This window comes from Bufo bufo, chromosome 1, assembly GCF_905171765.1.
Source record: "Bufo bufo chromosome 1, aBufBuf1.1, whole genome shotgun sequence".
In the NCBI taxonomy this organism is placed as follows: Eukaryota; Metazoa; Chordata; class Amphibia; order Anura; family Bufonidae; genus Bufo; species Bufo bufo.
The window spans coordinates 790,717,754-790,737,491 of NC_053389.1; the positions used below are offsets into that span (position 1 = coordinate 790,717,754).

The window sequence follows — 19,738 nt, forward strand, 5'->3', positions numbered from 1 at the left end:
GTTGGGCAGCATAGTGGTTCTAGCCCTCCAGCACCACTTTTTCCAGATCTTATATGAACCTCTGTATGAAGTTTTGTAAAAAAAACTGGTGATTATAGCTCATTAAAACCTTTATCAATCTGCTGTTGAAGTCACGGAGAAGATATATAGACGACGTCGCTTTCTACGGCAAATTATTGAACTGGATTTACGTGAACTTTTGAGCTTGTAATCACCCTCTCTGGCCATGACACCCTATCAGCAGCAAGTTTTTGGCAGATATGAGGGCAAAACCCGGAGTCTAAAGATGCCACCTGTGAGTGCACCCTTATAACCATTTAACGCGTAAGATGTAATCGGTTCTTTGTAAATCTTCCCATAAGAAAAATGGTCAAAGGGGCAAGTATTTAGCTCCTAAATTAGCTTTTGTGGTGTTCTCCGAGTGGGTCGATGCAACTTAGTTTCCTAGTCACTTTCGCAGTCTTCATTTTTCTCATCACTTTTGATCCTTTGCCTCATATACCTAACTTTCATGGCAATAACGTGTTCGAGTTTTTAGTTTTTTTTTAACGTGTTTGATTTCTCATCCTAAAAGCTAACGCCCGAACAGGGACTTGAACCCTGGACCCTCAGATTAAAAGTCTGATGCTCTACCGACTGAGCTATCCAGGCTCTCTGCAGAGTGATTGAAGTCATGACTTTCTGACCGACTGCCTTTCCCTTCTTTTTATAGCTCCACCTTTTACCATACCGTGCACTAGTACCTGCTTCCTAGAATTATAAAGGTAACTTTCACATATGTATTAGGGGATTACATTACCAGTGACTTTCTGGTGATAGCACCAGGAAATCAGCTGAGGAGCATGTCAATTACAAATAGGGGATTGAAATCTAGAACAGACCACTGCCCCCAGTTTGATATACAAACTGTGACTGACCTGTCAGAACATGTTGGGCAGCATAGTGGTTCTAGCCCTCCAGCACCACTTTTTCCAGATCTTATATGAACCTCTGTATGAAGTTTTGTAAAAAAAACTGGTGATTATAGCTCATTAACCACTTCAGCCCCCAGTGCTTAAACACCCTGAAAGACCAGGCCACTTTTTACACTTCTGACCTACACTACTTTCACCGTTTATTGCTCGGTCATGCAACTTACCACCCAAATGAATTTTACCTCCTTTTCTTCTCACTAATAGAGCTTTCATTTGGTGGTATTTCATTGCTGCTGACATTTTTACTTTTTTTGTTATTAATCGAAATTTAACGATTTTTTTGCAAAAAAATGACATTTTTCACTTTCAGTTGTAAAATTTTGCAAAAAAAACGACATCCATATAGAAATTTTGCTCTAAATTTATAGTTCTACATGTCTTTGATAAAAAAAAAATGTTTGGGTAAAAAAAAAATGGTTTGGGTAAAAGTTATAGCGTTTACAAACTATGGTACAAAAATGTGAATTTCCGCTTTTTGAAGCAGCTCTGACTTTCTGAGCACCTGTCATGTTTCCTGAGGTTCTACAATGGCCAGACAGTACAAATACCCCACAAATGACCCCATTTCGGAAAGTACACACCCTAAGGTATTCGCTGATGGGCATAGTGAGTTCATAGAACTTTTTATTTTTTGTCACAAGTTAGCGGAAAATGATGATTTTTTTTTTTTTTTTTTTTTCAAAGTCTCATATTCCACTAACTTGTGACAAAAAATAAAAACTTCTATGAACTCACTATGCCCATCACGAAATACCTTGGGGTCTCTTCTTTCCAAAATGGGGTCACTTGTGGGGTAGTTATACTGCCCTGGCATTCTAGGGGCCCAAATGTGTGGTAAGGAGTTTGAAATCAAATTCTGAAAAAAATGACCTGTCAAATCCGAAAGGTGCTCTTTGGAATATGGGCCCCTTTGCCCACCTAGGCTGCAAAAAAGTGTCACACATCTGGTATCTCCGTACTCAGGAGAAGGTGGGGAATGTGTTTTGGGGTGTCATTTTACATATACCCATGCTGGGTGAGAGAAATATCTTGGCAAAAGACAACTTTTCCCATTTTTTTATACAAAGTTGGCATTTGACCAAGATATTTATCTCACCCAGCATGGGTATATATAAAATGACACCCCAAAACACATTCCCCACCTTCTCCTGAGTACGGAGATACCAGATGTGTGACACTTTTTTGCAGCCTAGGTGGGCAAAGGGGCCCATATTCCAAAGAGCACCTTTCGGATTTGACAGGTCATTTTTTTCAGAATTTGATTTCAAACTCCTTACCACACATTTGGGCCCCTAGAATGCCAGGGCAGTATAACTACCCCACAAGTGACCCCATTTTGGAAAGAAGACACCCCAAGGTATTCCGTGAGGGCCATGGCGAGTTCCTAGAATTTTTTATTTTTTGTCACAAGTTAGTGGAAAATGATGATTTTTTTTTTATTTTATTTTTTTCATACAAAGTCTCATATTCCACTAACTTGTGACAAAAAATAAAAACTTCCATGAACTCACTATGCCCATCAGCGAATACCTTGGGGTCTCTTCTTTCCAAAATGGGGTCACTTGTGGGGTAGTTATACTGCCCTGGCATTCTAAGGGCCCAAATGTGTGGTAAGGAGTTTGAAATCAAATTCAGTAAAAAATGACCTATGAAATCCAAAAGGTGCTCTTTGGAATGTGGGCCCCTTTGCCCACCTAGGCTGCAAAAAAGTGTCACACATCTGGTATCTCCGTACTCAGGAGAAGGTGGGGAATGTGTTTTGGGGTGTCATTTTATATATACCCATGCTGGGTGAGAGAAATATCTTGGCAAAAGACAACTTTTCCCATTTTTTTATACAAAGTTGGCATTTGACCAAGATATTTATCTCACCCAGCATGGGTATATATAAAATGACACCCCAAAACACATTCCCCACCTTCTCCTGAGTACGGAGATACCAGATGTGTGACACTTTTTTGCAGCCTAGGTGGGCAAAGGGGCCCATATTCCAAAGAGCACCTTTCGGATTTGACAGGTCATTTTTTTCAGAATTTGATTTCAAACTCCTTACCACACATTTGGGCCCCTAGAATGCCAGGGCAGTATAACTACCCCACAAGTGACCCCATTTTGGAAAGAAGACACCCCAAGGTATTCCGTGAGGGGCATGGCAAGTTCCTAGAATTTTTTATTTTTTGTCACAAGTTAGTGGAAAATGATGATTTTTTTTTTTTTTTTTTCATACAAAGTCTCATATTCCACTAACTTGTGACAAAAAATAAAAACTTCCATGAACTCACTATGCCCATCAGCGAATACCTTGGGGTCTCTTCTTTCCAAAATGGGGTCACTTGTGGGGTAGTTATACTGCCCTGGCATTCTAGGGGCCCAAATGTGTGGTAAGGAGTTTGAAATCAAATTCAGTAAAAAATGACCTATGAAATCCAAAAGGTGCTCTTTGGAATGTGGGCCCCTTTGCCCACCTAGGCTGCAAAAAAGTGTCACACATCTGGTATCCCCGTACTCAGGAGAAGTTGAGGAATGTGTTTTGGGGTGTCTTTTTACATATACCCATGCTGGGTGAGATAAATATCTTGGTCAAATGCCAACTTTGTATAACAAAATGGGAAAAGTTGTCTTTTGCCAAGATATTTCTCTCACCCAGCATGGGTATATGTAAAATGACACCCCAAAACACATTCCCCACCTTCTCCTGAGTACGGAGATACCAGATGTGTGACACTTTTTTGCAGCCTAGGTGGGCAAAGGGGCCCATATTCCAAAGAGCACCTTTCGGATTTCACTGGTCATTTTTTACAGAATTTGATTTCAAACTCCTTACCACACATTTGGGCCCCTAGAATGCCAGGGCAGTATAACTACCCCACAAGTGACCCCATTTTGGAAAGAAGAGACCCCAAGGTATTCGCTGATGGGCATAGTGAGTTCATGGAAGTTTTTATTTTTTGTCACAAGTTAGTGGAATATGAGACTTTGTATGAAAAAAAAAAAAAAAAAAAATCATCATTTTCCACTAACTTGTGACAAAAAATAAAAAATTCTAGGAACTTGCCATGCCCCTCACGGAATACCTTGGGGTGTCTTCTTTCCAAAATGGGGTCACTTGTGGGGTAGTTATACTGCCCTGGCATTTTCCAGGGGCCCTAATGTCTGGTAAGTAGGTAAATGACCTGTGAAATCCGAAAGGTGCTCTTTGGAATGTGGGCCCCTTTGCCCACCTAGGCTGCAAAAAAGTGTCACACATCTGGTATCTCCGTACTCAGGAGAAGGTGGAGAATGTGTTTTGGGGTGTCATTTTACATATACCCATGCTGGGTGAGAGAAATATCTTGGCAAAAGACAACTTTTCCCATTTTTTTTAAACAAAGTTGGCATTTGACCAAGATATTTATCTCACCCAGCATGGGTATATGTAAAATGACACCCCAAAACATATTCCCCAACTTCTGCTGAATACGGAGATACCACATGTGTGACACTTTTTTGCAGCCTAGGTGGGCAAAGGTGCCCAAATTCCTTTTAGGAGGGCATTTTTAGACATTTGGATACCAGACTTCTTCTCACGCTTTGGGGCCCCTAAAATGCCAGGGCAGTATAAATACCCCACATGTGACCCCATTTTGGAAAGAAGACACCCCAAGGTATTCAATGAGGGGCATGGCGAGTTTATTGAAAAAAAAAATTTTGGCACAAGTTAGCGGAAATAGATTTCTTTGATTTTGTTCTCACAAAGTCTCCCTTTCCGCTAACTTGGGACAAAAATTTCAATCTTTCATGGACTCAATATGCCCCTCAGCGAATACCTTGGGGTGTCTTCTTTCCAAAATGGTGTTATTTGTGGGGTGTTTGTACTGCCCTGGCATTTGAGGGTCTCCGCAATCATTACATGTATGGCCAGCATTAGGAGTTTCTGCTATTCTCCTTATATTGAGCATACGGGTAATGAGATTTTTTTTTTCCGTTCAGCCTCTGGGCTGAAAGAAAAAAATGAACGGCACAGATTTCTTCATTCGCATCGATCAATGTGGATGAAAAAATCTCTGCCAAAAAAAGAAAAAGGAGGGGAAAGGCGTCTGCCAGGACATAGGAGCTCCGCCCAACATCCATACCCACTTCAGCTCGTATGCCCTGGCAAACCAGATTTCTCCATTCACATCAATCGATGTGAATGGAGAAATCATTGCCGGGATTTTTTTTTTTTATATATACAAAGTGTTTGCCAAAGTATATGAACACCGCCACCTCCTCAGCTCATATGCCTCGGCAAACGTATCTTTTACTGCAGAGGAGAAATCTCGTCTTGCAGCGCCGCATACACCGACTTGCGTGTAATCTGACAGCAGCGCAATGCTTCTGTCCGAATGCACATCAGTGCTGCAGCTAGTCGATCGGTTGGTCCACCTGAAAGGTAAAAAAAACAAAACAAAAAAGAAAAAACCAGGCCGCAAAGCAATAACTTTAGTAACTGTTCAACAGAACATAGAAACTTTTTTTAAACTTTTTTAACTGAACATTTAACTTTTTTACTTACCGGTATTTTTTTTTTTGTTTAGTTTTTTTTACCTTTTATAGAACAAACCTCTCCTTCCCCATGGGACAATGTGCAAAGCGCAAATCGCCCAAAGATGTGGCGAAGTACGTTATGCACTTTATCCCAGGTGAAAGGAGAGGTTTGCAGCAGCTGTGAGTGAATGGGCCCTAATAGCCCTGTGTGCCTGTCCTGGTGAGATGTGATCCCTATGCTAGGTGTACCTGTGTGTGGTACTTCCGGAAACACTCTCCATAGCATAGGGCAGGGTGGTCAGCACAGTCAGGACAGAAATAGCGGGTGTCACGCCTTATTCCACTCCTGCTACAGACACGACATCTTTTTCGGGGTGACGGTTGGGTTGAGGTACCAGGAACGACACTGGGGAAATGTCGCTCGTGTAGACGGCTAACTACACTGGTGGATGGGGCCACGGAACCTCCTGGGTAAAGGAGGTTCTCGATGATCTCTTCCTGGAATTTGAGGAAGGATCCTGTTCTCCCAGCCTTACTGTAGAGAACAAAACTATTGTAGAGCGCCAATTGAATTAAATATACAGACACCTTCTTATACCAGCGTCTGGTTCTGCGGGAAACTAAATACGGAGACAACATCTGGTCATTGAAGTCCACCCCTCCCATGAGCGCATTATAGTCGTGGACACAGAGGGGCTTTTCAATGACACGGGTTGCTCGCTCAATTTGGATTGTCGTGTCTGCGTGAATGGAGGAGAGCATGTAAACGTCACGCTTGTCTCTCCATTTCACCGCGAGCAGTTCTTCGTTACACAAGGCAGCCCTCTGCCCCCTTGCAAGACGGGTGGTTACAAGCCGTTGGGGGAAGCCCACGCGACTAGTTCGCGCGGTGCCACAGGCGCAAATCCGTTCTAGAAACAAATGCCTAAAGAGGGCCACACTTGTGTAGAAATTGTCCACATAAAGATGGTACCCCTTGCCGAATAAGGGTGACACCAAGTCCCAGACTGTCTTCCCACTGCTCCCCAGGTAGTCAGGGCAACCGACCGGCTCCAGGGTCTGATCTTTTCCCTCATAGATCCGAAATTTGTGGGTATAGCCTGTGGCCCTTTCACAGAGCTTATACAATTTGACCCCATACCGGGCACGCTTGCTTGGGATGTATTGTTTGAAGCCAAGGCGCCCGGTAAAATGTATTAGGGACTCGTCTACGCAGATGTTTTGCTCAGGGGTATACAAATCTGCAAATTTCAGGTTGAAATGGTCTATGAGGGGCCGAATTTTGTGGAGCCGGTCAAAAGCAGGGTGGCCTCTGGGACGGGAGGTGGTATTGTCGCTAAAATGCAGAAAACGTAGGATGGTCTCAAATCGTGTCCTGGACATAGCAGCAGAGAACATGGGCATGTGATGAATTGGGTGCGTTGACCAATATGACCGCAATTCATGCTTTTTTGTCAGGCCCATGTTGAGGAGAAGGCCCAAAAAAATTTTAAGTTCGGAAACTTGGACTGGGTTCCACCGGAAAGGCTGGGCATAATAGCTTCCCGGGTTAGCGGTTATAAATTGTGTGGCATACTGGTTGGTCTCTGCCACGACTAAGTCCAAGAGCTCCGCAGTCAAGAACAGCTCAAAAAATCCCAGGGCCGAACCGATTTGAGCCGTCTCAACCCGAACTCCAGACTGGGCGGTGAAAGGGGGAACTACAGGTGCGGCTGAAGTTGGTGACTGCCAATCAGGATTTGCCAGCACCTCAGGGACTCTAGGGGCTCTACGGGCCTGTCTTTGCGGTGGCTGCGACGGGGTAACTATTGCACGTGCCACCGTACCAGCTTCAACTGCCCTTCTGGTGCTCGCTACTTCACCATGTTGTACGGCAGTGCTGGTACTAGGTCCAGGAAGGGCTGCGCTGCTGGTGTATGCCTCACCACGTGATCCGGCAGCGACAGCCCCACTCTGCTGCTCTTGAAGCGGATCCTGCGTAACCTGTGGTCTAGCGACATGGGGCCGGGTACGCCTGGTGCTGCCAGGGACCTCCACCTCCTCGTCCGAACTTTGGGTCAGAGAGCCACTGCTTTCCACAGGTTCATATTCTGACCCGCTAGATTCATCAGATGAGGGTTCCCACTCCTCATCCGACTGGGTCAGAATCCTGTAGGCCTCTTCAGAAGAATACCCCCTGTTTGACATTTTGGACTACTAAATTTAGGGGTATTCCCTGAGACTACCCAAGAAAAAAAGCAAACCTGTCTTACAAAGGGGAGGCTAGCGAAGTACCGGAGGCCGCTGCGGTTGATAAAAAATATCAAAACTGATTTTTTTATCGCCGCAGTGCGTGTAAAATGAATGTGCAGTGATCAAAAAATATATATTTTTTGTCACTGCGGTGGGGCGGGCATGGGTGAACGCACGTGTGGGCGACCGATCAGGCCTGATCGGGCAAACACTGCGTTTTGGGTGGAGGGCGAGCTAAGGTGACACTAATACTATTATAGATCTGACCGTGATCAGTTTTGATCACTTAGGCTCAATTCACACCTGAGCGTTCTGAAACGAGCGCTCTGTATGCGCGATTGTACGGGCGTTTACAAGCGCGCATACAGAGACAAGTGTGCACACAGTGTCGCGCGTTCCCGAAAGTCTATGTACGGGAACGCGCGACAAGCGCCCAAAAAAACGCTACCGAACTTGTGTGAGCGTCGGGCGTTTTACAGCGCGATCGTACGCGCTGTAAAACGCCCAGGTGGGAACCATTCCCATAGGGAAGCATTGGTTTCTCCTTGTTGAGCGTTTTACAGCGCGTAGGAACGCGCTGTAAAACGCTCAGGTGTGAATTGAGCCTTACAGATACTATAAAAGTACAAATGCTGATTAGCGATACGCTAAACAGCGAATAAAAGTGACTGCGGTGCGGTGGGGTGGGCGCTAACTGACGCTAACTACCTAACCAAGGGGCCTAAACTATCCCTAAAACCTAACAGCCAATACCAGTGGAAAAAAAAAAGTGACAGTTTACACTGATCACTTTTTTTCCTTTCACTAGTGATTGACAGGGGCGATCAAAGGGGTGATCAAAGGGTTAATTGGGCTGCAGGTGGGTGATCTGGGGCTAAGGTGTAGTGTTGGTGTACTCACAGTTCAGTCTGCTCCTGTGCTGGATCCAACCGACGAAAAGGACGAGCACAGGAGCAGACAAGCCATATAACAGATCATATTTACTAATATGATCTGTTATATGACTTTGGATTGGATTTTTTGAAAATCGCCAGCCTGCCAGCCAATGATCGTTGCTGGCAGGCTGGTGACGAAATACTTCTTTTAATTTTGCCGGCCCGCGATGCGCATGCGCGGGCCGGCTTTGAGCGAAATCTCGCGTCTCGCGAGATGACGCGTATATGCGTGACTCTGCGCAGCGCTGCCACCTCCGGAACGCAATCCTGCGTTAGGCGGTCCGGAGGTGGTTAAAACCTTTATCAATCTGCTGTTGAAGTCACGGAGAAGATATATAGACGACGTTGCTTTCTACGGCAGATTATTGAACTGGATATACGTGAACTTTTGAGCTTGTAATCACCCTCTCTGGCCATGACACCCTATCAGCAGCAAGTTTTTGGCAGATCTGAGGGCAAAACCCGGAGTCTAAAGATGCCACCTGTGAGTGCACCCTTATAACCATTTAACGCGTAAGATGTAATCGGTTCTTTGTAAATCTTCCCATAAGAAAAATGGTCAAAGGGGCAAGTATTTAGCTCCTAAATTAGCTTTTGTGGTGTTCTCCGAGTGGGTCGATGCAACTTAGTTTCCTAGTCACTTTGGCAGTTTTCATTTTTCTCATCACTTTTGATCCTTTGCCTCATATACCTAACTTTCATGGCAATAACGTGTTCGAGTTTTTCGTTTTTTTGAACGTGTTTGATTTCTCATCCTAAAAGCTAACGCCTGAACAGGGACTTGAACCCTGGACCCACAGATTAAAAGTCTGATGCTCTACCGACTGAGCTATCCAGGCTCTCTGCAGAGTTATTGAAGTCATGACTTTCTGACCGACTGCCTTTCCCTTCTTTTTATAGCTCCACCTTTTACCATACCGTGCACTAGTACCTGCTTCCAAGAATTATAAAGGTAACTTTCACATATGTATTAGGGGATTACATTACCAGTGACTTTCTGGTGATAGCACCAGGAAATCAGCTGAGGAGCATGTCAATTACAAATAGGGGATTGAAATCTAGAACAGAACACTGCCCCAGTTGGATATACAAACTGTGACTGTCCTGTCAGAACATGTTGGGCAGCATAGTGGTTCTAGCCCTCCAGCACCACTTTTTCCAGATCTTATATGAACCTCTGTATGAAGTTTTGTAAAAAAAACTGGGAATTATAGCTCATTAAAACCTTTATCAATCTGCTGTTGAAGTCACGGAGAAGATATATAGACGACGTTGCTTTCTACGGCAAATTATTGAACTGGATATACGTGAACTTTTGAGCTTGTAATCACCCTCTCTGGCCATGACACCCTATCAGCAGCAAGTTTTTGGCAGATCTGAGGGCAAAACCCAGAGTCTAAAGATGCCACCTATGAGTGAACCCTTATAACCATTTAACGCGTAAGATGTAATCGGTTCTTTGTAAATCTTCCCATAAGAAAAATGGACAAAGGGGCAAGTATTTAGCTCCTAAATTAGCTTTTGTGGTGTTCTCCGAGTGGGTCGATGCAACTTAGTTTCCTAGTCACTTTCGCAGTCTTCATTTTTCTCATCACTTTTGATCCTTTGCCTCATATACCTAACTTTCATGGCAATAACGTGTTCGAGTTTTAAGTTTTTTTTTTTAACGTGTTTGATTTCTCATCCTAAAAGCTAACACCCGAACAGGGACTTGAACCCTGGACCCTCAGATTAAAAGTCTGATGCTCTACCGACTGAGCTATCCAGGCTCTCTGCAGAGTGATTGAAGTCATGACTTTCTGACCGACTGCCTTTCCCTTCTTTTTATAGCTCCACCTTTTACCATACCGTGCACTAGTACCTGCTTCCTAGAATTATAAAGGTAACTTTCACATATGTATTAGGGGATTACATTACCAGTAACTTTCTGGTGATAGCACCAGGAAATTAGCTGAGGAGCATGTCAATTACAAATAGGGGATTGAAATCTAGAACAGACCACTGCCCCCAGTTTGATATACAAACTGTGACTGACCTGTCAGAACATGTTGGGCAGCATAGTGGTTCTAGCCCTCCATCACCACTTTTTCCAGATCTTATATGAACCTCTGTATGAAGTTTTGTAAAAAAAAACTGGTGATTACAGCTCATTAAAACCTTTATCAATCTGCTGTTGAAGTCACGGAGAAGATATATAGACGACGTCGCTTTCTACGGCAAATTATTGAACTGGATTTACGTGAACTTTTGAGCTTGTAATCACCCTCTCTGGCCATGACACCCTTTCAGCAGCAAGGTTTTGGCAGATATGAGGGCAAAACCCGGAGTCTAAAGATGCCACCTGTGAGTGCACCCTTATAACCATTTAACGCGTAAGATGTAATCGGTTCTTTGTAAATCTTCCCATAAGAAAAATGGTCAAAGGGGCAAGTATTTAGCTCCTAAATTAGCTTTTGTGGTGTTCTCCGAGTGGGTCGATGCAACTTAGTTTCCTAGTCACTTTCGCAGTCTTCATTTTTCTCATCACTTTTGATCCTTTGCCTCATATACCTAACTTTCATGGCAATAACGTGTTCGAGTTTTTAGTTTTTTTTAACGTGTTTGATTTCTCATCCTAAAAGCTAACGCCCGAACAGGGACTTGAACCCTGGACCCTCAGATTAAAAGTCTGATGCTCTACCGACTGAGCTATCCAGGCTCTCTGCAGAGTGATTGAAGTCATGACTTTCTGACCGACTGCCTTTCCCTTCTTTTTATAGCTCCACCTTTTACCATACCGTGCACTAGTACCTGCATCCTAGAATTATAAAGGTAACTTTCACATATGTATTAGGGGATTACATTACCAGTGACTTTCTGGTGATAGCACCAGGAAATCAGCTGAGGAGCATGTCAATTACAAATAGGGGATTGAAATCTAGAACAGACCACTGCCCCCAGTTTGATATACAAACTGTGACTGACCTGTCAGAACATGTTGGGCAGCATAGTGGTTCTAGCCCTCCAGCACCACTTTTTCCAGATCTTATATGAACCTCTGTATAAAGTTTTGTAAAAAAAACTGGTGATTATAGCTCATTAAAACCTTTATCAATCTGCTGTTGAAGTCACGGAGAAGATATATAGACGACGTCGCTTTCTACGGCAAATTATTGAACTGGATTTACGTGAACTTTTGAGCTTGTAATCACCCTCTCTGGCCATGACACCCTTTCAGCAGCAAGTTTTTGGCAGATCTGAGGGCAAAACCCGGAGTCTAAAGATGCCACCTGTGAGTGCACCCTTATAACCATTTAACGCGTAAGATGTAATCGGTTCTTTGTAAATCTTCCCATAAGAAAAATGGTCAAAGGGGCAAGTATTTAGCTCCTAAATTAGCTTTTGTGGTGTTCTCCGAGTGGGTCGATGCAACTTAGTTTCCTAGTCACTTTCGCAGTCTTCATTTTTCTCATCACTTTTGATCCTTTGCCTCATATACCTAACTTTCATGCCAATAACGTGTTCGAGTTTTTAGTTTTTTTTTTTAACGTGTTTGATTTCTCATCCTAAAAGCTTATGCCTGAACAGGGACTTGAACCCTGGACCCTCAGATTAAAAGTCTGATGCTCTACCGACTGAGCTATCCAGGCTCTCTGCAGAGTGATTGAAGTCATGACTTTCTGACCGACTGCCTTTGCCTTCTTTTTATAGCTCCACCTTTTACCATACCGTGCACTAGTACCTGCTTCCTAGAATTATAAAGGTAACTTTCACATATGTATTAGGGGATTACATTACCAGTGACTTTCTGGTGATAGCACCAGGAAATCAGCTGAGGAGCATGTCAATTACAAATAGGGGATTGAAATCTAGAACAGACCACTGCCCCCAGTTTGATATACAAACTGTGACTGACCTGTCAGAACATGTTGGGCAGCATAGTGGTTCTGGCCCTCCAGCACCACTTTTTCCAGATCTTATATAAACCTCTGTATAAAGTTTTGTAAAAAAAACTGGTGATTATAGCTCATTAAAACCTTTATCAATCTGCTGTTGAAGTCACGGAGAAGATATATAGACGACGTCGCTTTCTACGGCAAATTATTGAACTAGATTTACGTGAACTTTTGAGCTTGTAATCACCCTCTCTGGCCATGACACCCTTTCAGCAGCAAGTTTTTGGCAGATCTGAGGGCAAAACCCGGAGTCTAAAGATGCCACCTGTGAGTGCACCCTTATAACCATTTAACGCGTAAGATGTAATCGGTTCTTTGTAAATCTTCCCATAAGAAAAATGGTCAAAGGGGCAAGTATTTAGCTCCTAAATTAGCTTTTGTGGTGTTCTCCGAGTGGGTCGATGCAACTTAGTTTCCTAGTCACTTTCGCAGTCTTCATTTTTCTCATCACTTTTGATCCTTTGCCTCATATACCTAACTTTCATGCCAATAACGTGTTCGATTTTTTAGTTTTTTTTTTTAACGTGTTTGATTTCTCATCCTAAAAGCTTATGCCCGAACAGGGACTTGAACCCTGGACCCTCAGATTAAAAGTCTGATGCTCTACCGACTGAGCTATCCAGGCTCTCTGCAGAGTGATTGAAGTCATGACTTTCTGACCGACTGCCTTTGCCTTCTTTTTATAGCTCCACCTTTTACCATACCGTGCACTAGTACCTGCTTCCTAGAATTATAAAGGTAACTTTCACATATGTATTAGGGGATTACATTACCAGTGACTTTCTGGTGATAGCACCAGGAAATCAGCTGAGGAGCATGTCAATTACAAATAGGGGATTGAAATCTAGAACAGACCACTGCCCCCAGTTTGATATACAAACTGTGACTGACCTGTCAGAACATGTTGGGCAGCATAGTGGTTCTAGCCCTCCAGCACCACTTTTTCCAGATCTTATATGAACCTCTGTATGAAGTTTTGTAAAAAAAAACTGGTGATTATAGCTCATTAAAACCTTTATCAATCTGCTGTTGAAGTCACGGAGAAGATATATAGACGACGTCGCTTTCTACGGCAAATTATTGAACTGGATTTACGTGAACTTTTGAGCTTGTAATCACCCTCTCTGGCCATAACACCCTATCAGCAGCAAGTTTTTGGCAGATCTGAGGGCAAAACCCGGAGTCTAAAGATGCCACCTGTGAGTGCACCCTTATAACCATTTAACGCGTAAGATGTAATCGGTTCTTTGTAAATCTTCCCATAAGAAAAATGGTCAAAGGGGCAAGTATTTAGCTCCTAAATTAGCTTTTGTGGTGTTCTCCGAGTGGGTCGATGCAACTTAGTTTCCTAGTCACTTTCGCAGTCTTCATTTTTCTCATCACTTTTGATCCTTAGCCTCATATACCTAACTTTCATGGCAATAACGTGTTCGAGTTTTTAGTTTTTTTTAACGTGTTTGATTACTCATCCTAAAAGCTAACACCCGAACAGGGACTTGAACCCTGGACCCTCAGATTAAAAGTCTGATGCTCTACCGACTGAGCTATCCAGGCTCTCTGCAGAGTGATTGAAGTCATGACTTTCTGACCGACTGCCTTTCCCTTCTTTTTATAGCTCCACCTTTTACCATACCGTGCACTAGTACCTGCTTCCTAGAATTATAAAGGTAACTTTCACATATGTATTAGGGGATTACATTACCAGTGACTTTCTGGTGATAGCACCAGGAAATTAGCTGAGGAGCATGTCAATTACAAATAGGGGATTGAAATCTAGAACAGACCACTGCCCCCAGTTTGATATACAAACTGTGACTGACCTGTCAGAACATGTTGGGCAGCATAGTGGTTCTAGACCTCCAGCACCACTTTTTCCAGATCTTATATGAACCTCTGTATGAAGTTTTGTAAAAAAAACTGGTGATTATAGCTCATTAAAACCTTTATCAATCTGCTGTTGAAGTCACGGAGAAGATATATAGACGACGTCGCTTTCTACGGCAAATTATTGAACTGGATTTACGTGAACTTTTGAGCTTGTAATCACCCTCTCTGGCCATGACACCCTTTCAGCAGCAAGGTTTTGGCAGATATGAGGGCAAAACCCAGAGTCTAAAGATGCCACCTGTGAGTGCACCCTTATAACCATTTAACGCGTAAGATGTAATCGGTTCTTTGTAAATCTTCCCATAAGAAAAATGGTCAAAGGGGCAAGTATTTAGATCCTAAATTAGCTTTTGTGGTGTCCTCCGAGTGGGTCGATGCAACTTACTTTCCTAGTCACTTTCGCAGTCTTCATTTTTCTCATCACTTTTGATCCTTTGCCTCATATACCTAACTTTCATGGCAATAACGTGTTCGAGTTTTTTTTGTTTTTTTTTAACGTGTTTGATTTCTCATCCTAAAAGCTAACACCCGAACAGGGACTTGAACCCTGGACCCTCAGATTAAAAGTCTGATGCTCTACCGACTGAGCTATCCAGGCTCTCTGCAGAGTGATTGAAGTCATGACTTTCTGACCGACTGCCTTTCCCTTCTTTTTATAGCTCCACCTTTTACCATACCGTGCACCAGTACCTGCTTCCTAGAATTATAAAGGTAACTTTCACATATGTATTAGGGGATTACATTACCAGTGACTTTCTGGTGATAGCACCAGGAAATCAGCTGAGGAGCATGTCAATTACAAATAAGGGATTGAAATCTAGAACAGACCACTGCCCCCAGTTTGATATACAAACTGTGACTGACCTGTCAGAACATGTTGGGCAGCATAGTGGTTCTAGCCCTCCAGCACCACTTTTTCCAGATCTTATATGAACCTCTGTATGAAGTTTTGTAAAAAAAAACTGGTGATTATAGCTCATTAAAACCTTTATCAATCTGCTGTTGAAGTCACGGAGAAGATATATAGACGACGTTGCTTTCTACGGCAAATTATTGAACTGGATATACGTGAACTTTTGAGCTTGTAATCACCCTCTCTGGCCATGACACCCTATCAGCAGCAAGTTTTTGGCAGATCTGAGGGCAAAACCCGGAGTCTAAAGATGCCACCTGTGAGTGCACCCTTATAACCATTTAACGCGTAAGATGTAATCGGTTCTTTGTAAATATTCCCATAAGAAAAGTGGTCAAAATGGACACCCTATCAGCAGCAAGTTTTTGGCAGATCTGAGGGCAAAACCCGGAGTCTAAAGATGCCACCTGTGAGTGCACCCTTATAACCATTTAACGCGTAAGATGTAATCGGTTCTTTGTAAATCTTCCCATAAGAAAAATGGTCAAAGGGGCAAGTATTTAGCTCCTAAATTAGCTTTTGTGGTGTTCTCCGAGTGGGTCGATGCAACTTAGTTTCCTAGTCACTTTCGCAGTCTTTATTTTTCTCATCACTTTTGATCCTTTGCCTCATATACCTAACTTTCATGGCAATAACGTGTTCGAGTTTTTAGTTTTTTTTTTTAACGTGTTTGATTTTTCATCCTAAAAGCTCGAACAGGGACTTGAACCCTGGACCCTCAGATTAAAAGTCTGATGCTCTACCGACTGAGCTATCCAGGCTCTCTGCAGAGTGATTGAAGTCATGACTTTCTGACCGACTGCCTTTGCCTTCTTTTTATAGCTCCACCTTTTACCATACCGTGCACTAGTACCTGCTTCCTAGAATTATAAAGGTAACTTTCACATATGTATTAGGGGATTACATTACCAGTGACTTTCTGGTGATAGCACCAGGAAATCAGCTGAGGAGCATGTCAATTACAAATAGGGGATTGAAATATAGAACAGACCACTGCCCCCAGTTTGATATACAAACTGTGACTGACCTGTCAGAACATGTTGGGCAGCATAGTGGTTCTAGCCCTCCAGCACCACTTTTTCCAGATCTTATATGAACCTCTGTATGAAGTTTTGTAAAAAAAACTGGTGATTATAGCTCATTAAAACCTTTATCAATCTGCTGTTGAAGTCACGGAGAAGATATATAGACGACGCCGCTTTCTACGGCAAATTATTGAACTGGATTTACGTGAACTTTTGAGCTTGTAATCACCCTCTCTGGCCATGACACCCTATCAGCAGCAAGTTTTTGGCAGATCTGAGGGCAAAACCCGGAGTCTAAAGATGCCACCTGTGAGTGCACCCTTATAACCATTTAACGCGTAAGATGTAATCGGTTCTTTGTAAATCTTCCCATAAGAAAAATGGTCAAAGGGGCAAGTATTTAGCTCCTAAATTAGCTTTTGTGGTGTTCTCCGAGTGGGTCGATGCAACTTAGTTTCCTAGTCACTTTGGCAGTTTTCATTTTTCTCATCACTTTTGATCCTTTGCCTCATATACCTAACTTTCATGGCAATAACGTGTTCGAGTTTTTAGTTTTTTTGAACGTGTTTGATTTCTCATCCTAAAAGCTAACGCCCGAACAGGGACTTGAACCCTGGACCCTCAGATTAAAAGTCTGATGCTCTACCGACTGAGCTATCCAGGCTCTCTGCAGAGTTATTGAAGTCATGACTTTCTGACCGACTGCCTTTCCCTTCTTTTTATAGCTCCACCTTTTACCATACCGTGCACTAGTACCTGCTTCCAAGAATTATAAAGGTAACTTTCACATATGTATTAGGGGATTACATTACCAGTGACTTTCTGGTGATAGCACCAGGAAATCAGCTGAGGAGCATGTCAATTACAAATAGGGGATTGAAATCTGGAACAGAACACTGCCTCAGTTGGATATACAAACTGTGACTGTCCTGTCAGAACATGTTGGGCAGCATAGTGGTTCTAGCCCTCCAGCACCACTTTTTCCAGATCTTATATGAACCTCTGTATGAAGTTTTGTAAAAAAAACTGGGAATTATAGCTCATTAAAACCTTTATCAATCTGCTGTTGAAGTCACGGAGAAGATATATAGACGACGTTGCTTTCTACGGCAAATTATTGAACTGGATATACGTGAACTTTTGAGCTTGTAATCACCCTCTCTGGCCATGACACCCTATCAGCAGCAAGTTTTTGGCAGATCTGAGGGCAAAACCCGGAGTCTAAAGATGCCACCTATGAGTGCACCCTTATAACCATTTAACGCGTAAGATGTAATCGGTTCTTTGTAAATCTTACCATAAGAAAAATGGTCAAAGGGGCAAGTATTTAGCTCCTAAATTAGCTTTTGTAGTGTTCTCCGAGTGGGTCGATGCAACTTAGTTTCCTAGTCACTTTCGCAGTCTTCATTTTTCTCATCACTTTTGATCCTTTGCCTCATATACCTAACTTTCATGGCAATAACGTGTTCGAGTTTTTAGTTTTTTTTTTTAACGTGTTTGATTTCTCATCCTAAAAGTTAAAAGATTAAAAGTCTGATGCTCTACCGACTGAGCTATCCAGGCTCTCTGCAGAGTGATTGAAGTCATGACTTTCTGACCGACTGCCTTTCCCTTCTTTTTATAGCTCCACCTTTTACCATACCGTGCACTAGTACCTGCTTCCTAGAATTATAAAGGTAACTTTCACATATGTATTAGGGGATTACATTACCAGTAACTTTCTGATGATAGCACCAGGAAATTAGCTGAGGAGCATGTCAATTACAAATAGGGGATTGAAATATAGAACAGACCACTGCCCCCAGTTTGATATACAAACTGTGACTGACCTGTCAGAACATGTTGGGCAGCATAGTGGTTCTAGCCCTCCAGCACCACTTTTTCCAGATCTTATATGAACCTCTGTATGAAGTTTTGTAAAAAAAACTGGTGATTATAGCTCATTAAAACCTTTATCAATCTGCTGTTGAAGTCACGGAGAAGATATATAGACGACGCCGCTTTCTACGGCAAATTATTGAACTGGATTTACGTGAACTTTTGAGCTTGTAATCACCCTCTCTGGCCATGACACCCTATCAGCAGCAAGTTTTTGGCAGATCTGAGGGCAAAACCCGGAGTCTAAAGATGCCACCTGTGAGTGCACCCTTATAACCATTTAACGCGTAAGATGTAATCGGTTCTTTGTAAATCTTCCCATAAGAAAAATGGTCAAAGGGGCAAGTATTTAGCTCCTAAATTAGCTTTTGTGGTGTTCTCCGAGTGGGTCGATGCAACTTAGTTTCCTAGTCACTTTGGCAGTTTTCATTTTTCTCATCACTTTTGATCCTTTGCCTCATATACCTAACTTTCATGGCAATAACGTGTTCGAGTTTTTAGTTTTTTTGAACGTGTTTGATTTCTCATCCTAAAAGCTAACGCCCGAACAGGGACTTGAACCCTGGACCCTCAGATTAAAAGTCTGATGCTCTACCGACTGAGCTATCCAGGCTCTCTGCAGAGTTATTGAAGTCATGACTTTCTGACCGACTGCCTTTCCCTTCTTTTTATAGCTCCACCTTTTACCATACCGTGCACTAGTACCTGCTTCCTAGAATTATAAAGGTAACTTTCACATATGTATTAGGGGATTACATTACCAGTGACTTTCTGGTGATAGCACCAGGAAATCAGCTGAGGAGCATGTCAATTACAAATAGGGGATTGAAATCTGGAACAGAACACTGCCTCAGTTGGATATACAAACTGTGACTGTCCTGTCAGAACATGTTGGGCAGCATAGTGGTTCTAGCCCTCCAGCACCACTTTTTCCAGATCTTATATGAACCTCTGTATGAAGTTTTGTAAAAAAAACTGGGAATTATAGCTCATTAAAACCTTTATCAATCTGCTGTTGAAGTCACGGAGAAGATATATAGACGACGTTGCTTTCTACGGCAAATTATTGAACTGGATATACGTGAACTTTTGAGCTTGTAATCACCCTCTCTGGCCATGACACCCTATCAGCAGCAAGTTTTTGGCAGATCTGAGGGCAAAACCCGGAGTCTAAAGATGCCACCTATGAGTGCACCCTTATAACCATTTAACGCGTAAGATGTAATCGGTTCTTTGTAAATCTTACCATAAGAAAAATGGTCAAAGGGGCAAGTATTTAGCTCCTAAATTAGCTTTTGTAGTGTTCTCCGAGTGGGTCGATGCAACTTAGTTTCCTAGTCACTTTCGCAGTCTTCATTTTTCTCATCACTTTTGATCCTTTGCCTCATATACCTAACTTTCATGGCAATAACGTGTTCGAGTTTTTAGTTGTTTTTTTTAACGTGTTTGATTT

The 19,738-nt window shown here is 42.7% G+C and overlaps 11 non-coding genes across 11 annotated transcripts; all 11 read right to left on the reverse strand.

The window, feature by feature from the left end:
* Positions 1-578: 578 nt before the first annotated feature.
* On the reverse strand, positions 579-651 carry TRNAK-UUU. Its single transcript has one exon. It is a non-coding gene; the product is annotated as a tRNA-Lys (tRNA).
* An 8,762-nt stretch (positions 652-9,413) lies between these two features.
* TRNAK-UUU lies at positions 9,414-9,486 on the reverse strand. The gene has a single exon. It is a non-coding gene; the product is annotated as a tRNA-Lys (tRNA).
* Positions 9,487-10,343: 857 nt separating this feature from the next.
* Positions 10,344-10,416, reverse strand: TRNAK-UUU. The gene has a single exon. It is a non-coding gene; the product is annotated as a tRNA-Lys (tRNA).
* An 856-nt stretch (positions 10,417-11,272) lies between these two features.
* On the reverse strand, positions 11,273-11,345 carry TRNAK-UUU. Its single transcript has one exon. It is a non-coding gene; the product is annotated as a tRNA-Lys (tRNA).
* An 858-nt stretch (positions 11,346-12,203) lies between these two features.
* TRNAK-UUU lies at positions 12,204-12,276 on the reverse strand. The gene has a single exon. It is a non-coding gene; the product is annotated as a tRNA-Lys (tRNA).
* An 858-nt stretch (positions 12,277-13,134) lies between these two features.
* TRNAK-UUU lies at positions 13,135-13,207 on the reverse strand. Its single transcript has one exon. It is a non-coding gene; the product is annotated as a tRNA-Lys (tRNA).
* An 856-nt stretch (positions 13,208-14,063) lies between these two features.
* Positions 14,064-14,136, reverse strand: TRNAK-UUU. The gene has a single exon. It is a non-coding gene; the product is annotated as a tRNA-Lys (tRNA).
* An 858-nt stretch (positions 14,137-14,994) lies between these two features.
* Positions 14,995-15,067, reverse strand: TRNAK-UUU. Its single transcript has one exon. It is a non-coding gene; the product is annotated as a tRNA-Lys (tRNA).
* Positions 15,068-16,070: 1,003 nt separating this feature from the next.
* On the reverse strand, positions 16,071-16,143 carry TRNAK-UUU. The gene has a single exon. It is a non-coding gene; the product is annotated as a tRNA-Lys (tRNA).
* An 855-nt stretch (positions 16,144-16,998) lies between these two features.
* TRNAK-UUU lies at positions 16,999-17,071 on the reverse strand. Its single transcript has one exon. It is a non-coding gene; the product is annotated as a tRNA-Lys (tRNA).
* Positions 17,072-18,825: 1,754 nt separating this feature from the next.
* Positions 18,826-18,898, reverse strand: TRNAK-UUU. Its single transcript has one exon. It is a non-coding gene; the product is annotated as a tRNA-Lys (tRNA).
* Positions 18,899-19,738: the final 840 nt, after the last annotated feature.